This window comes from Sinocyclocheilus anshuiensis, unplaced genomic scaffold, assembly GCF_001515605.1.
Source record: "Sinocyclocheilus anshuiensis isolate Anshui unplaced genomic scaffold, SAMN03320099.WGS_v1.1 scaffold21, whole genome shotgun sequence".
NCBI lineage: Eukaryota > Metazoa > Chordata > Actinopteri > Cypriniformes > Cyprinidae > Sinocyclocheilus > Sinocyclocheilus anshuiensis.
The window spans coordinates 411,162-413,586 of NW_015536472.1; the positions used below are offsets into that span (position 1 = coordinate 411,162).

The window sequence follows — 2,425 nt, forward strand, 5'->3', positions numbered from 1 at the left end:
TAATTTGCTGCTCTTAGATATTTGTGATACACAATTGCAATTTGCTCTCATGTTGTTCAAATATAGTCATATGGTCAAGTTTCATCTTTGGGTATCGTGAACTCATTAAGCATTTATTTACAGCATTTTATTAATCTAACTTTATATTAATACATTTACTGTTGTTCATTCATTCATGTTTGTACATTAGTCATTAATGCAACTTAAAATGTGTTAATATATGTAGAAACGACCATTAACTTTGATTAATAAACGTTTGCTCGTGATATTTAATGCATTAACTCGTGCTAACATTATTGGAAAGATTAACATTAAGTGACCTTGAAAAATTGAAGCAACATTTATAACTTTTTTTTTCTCAAAATTAACTAAATTTACATAACGAGCGAGTACATCATAAAACCATCTTTAAAAACCGAGTTTCTGCTTTATGCTAAATCATTATGGTAAGCCTATAATAATTACTTGTATTTTACAGCTGTCGGGACAGATTTCGCGGGAAACCGTCACATCCATGAATACAGGAAAGAAGTTCAAGCTACTACAAAGCCACAACAAACAAAATGTGAAAACGACACACGCATAATAAAACACGAATCAACATAGTTTCATAGAATCACATTGACTAGTTTCACAAAACAATGCTACTCTCTAAACCATGTCTGTTGGCAGTTATAGTTTCCATCGTTATGTCTGTCAATGCTGCCAAATTTGTGTAACCTTATTTTAAAACAACTGATATCAAGTGAGAAAAACAGCAGCATATAAGCTCTTACCTGCTCATGAGACGTATTTCACGGATATCCGTCTCTCTTTCATTTCATTTTGAGGTCGTTAGTGAAATTGGGATCATCTGTAATCATGATCGAACATCAGATTCATCCGCGGAGCCCAACTCACGTGACGACCAAACAATCTCCCTCTGCGAGTTTCTTGTAGTTTTATGTTTAAACCGCTAGATGGACGAAAGTAACGTACCGTTCTTCGAAAAATTGTACGTTTTGAAATTTTACAAATCGTAGCTTTATCGGAATGGTATGAAATCTGGTGACGTTTATGGCACTTGGTATGTGAACACACAAAAATAGTGAGGGCATGACTCGAACATGCTAAATGGTCGTAAAAAAAAATAGTCACATTCATGGTGTTTACATAAAGCATTATTATTGAATGAATTGAATTTCTTTATTAAATTCTGAATCAAAAAATGGGTAACAAAATACTTCCTTGCGTTTTCTTTCTAACAAAATAATTGACTGTAATCATAATGCAAAAACTAACACTTCAAATCACTATTTCTAACAAAACAAAAAAATCTAAAGCTTGACAAAAAGTAGTCTGAGATTGTTTAAATATATATTAAAATCTTCCACCTAATAAAAATGTGTAATTATGTCTAAAAACTATGCAATTCACAAGCTGCTCTATAGAGAGCTATACTGGAACCTAGTGGTTACACCATGACATTACACGTTTTTACTTTTTTTTACTTACCAGATGGTGCTAATCTGCTTTCCAAAATGTAAAAAAAAAAAATTATTTTAATATTTAAAAATGTAAAAAATAAAAACTATTGTTTTCAGTGGGGAAAAATGGATAATAATTATTGCATAAATATTAATTAGTACCATAAAATTATCTCAAAATGCAAAATATAAAAGACAAAATATTATTGAACAAAAATATATTACATTGATTTTACTGAAGAAAATAAAAAAAGTTACATTTCGGGTGTCCATGAGTGTGGTTCACAAATAAGCACCGCATACGGATTAAATAGATCTTCTAGGTTGTTATAAATTTTTTTTTTTAAGACAGAAACACCAGTGTGTTTAATCACATTTTTACTTGTGACATAAGAACACCAAAGTTGTAAAAATATAAGCACAAGCATTAAATATGAACATTTGGTTACTTTTTCTTGTGCTTAAATCTCTTTTTCAGTCCTCTGCCTCTTTTGGCTGTAGGATCTGCCGTCTCTCCTCTGAACAACGAAGCTTGTGTTTGTTTCTTGCCAGGATTCATCATAAAGTTCTGTCCTCTCGTCTTATAACTCCTGCTTCGGTTCTCCTCCTCCTCCTCCTCCTCCTCCTCCTCCTCTTCCTCTCTGTCGATCACGAGGAGTTTTCTTTTCTTTTTCCTTCTTCACAGATAGTTTCACCCTGATGTTTCGCTCTAGTAATTTGGATGCGTTGAGTTTTAACGCCAGCATCACCGAATCAGGGCTCTGAAACAGAAGGAAAAGTTTAGTGAGTTTTTCCATATTTGGACACTGTATTATAAATAGATCAATGAGAAAATTAAACACCGTTTTAGCATTCTCACTCATTTTCTCCATAGAGAAAAAAAACTTCAATAAATGTGACCCTGGAGCACAAAAGCAGTCTTAAGTCGCTGGGGTATATTTGTAGCAATAGCCAACAAT

At 32.7% G+C, this 2,425-nt stretch overlaps 1 pseudogene; it reads right to left on the reverse strand.

The window, feature by feature from the left end:
* Positions 1-1,662: 1,662 nt before the first annotated feature.
* The window catches only part of LOC107701939 (RNA-binding protein 34-like), a 4,806-nt pseudogene continuing 4,043 nt past the window's right edge, over positions 1,663-2,425 (reverse strand).